The following is a 563-nucleotide window of genomic DNA, read 5'->3' as shown; positions in this document are numbered from 1 at the left end:
AGGAAACGATCAATACACATAAAAACAGGATAGAATCAAAAAAAGCACGACTATGCTTTCCAGAACACTACTTGAGCTTTTCATCCACATGCATTCGTTGTTTTCTTTGTGTACGGTAATATTTATTACTAATGTTTAATCGAGGTTGATATTGTGATTATCATTCGGAAGCTTGATTAAAGGTCTACTATGCATTCTTAAATTGCCACTTTGTGTTTATTAAATTTTTTTGTCCATTTAAATTTTATTGCAAAGAAATTCAGTCAAAAGCAAAAGGTATTGATAAAAATGTTGAAATATACAAAACCCTAATAAAATCTTACACAGCATATCTAACTACAGGTATGCACTTTTTTTTTAATTATTATTCATACGTCACATGTTCAAATGGCTTACTTGTATTTGTTGCAACATAAAGAACCAAACACTCACTGTTTAAATATATCTATTAAATATAATCAAGTAATTCACACCCATCCAGTATCTGAAGTATTTATATCTAAGTATCTAAAATAGCCGAAAACAGTCAAATAGACGATAGCAGTGTTAAATGGCTTATGACC

This window comes from Silurus aristotelis (assembly GCF_946808225.1).
Source record: "Silurus aristotelis genome assembly, chromosome: 15".
Classification (NCBI taxonomy): Eukaryota; Metazoa; Chordata; class Actinopteri; order Siluriformes; family Siluridae; genus Silurus; species Silurus aristotelis.
Note: the sequence above shows the minus strand (reverse complement) of the source record.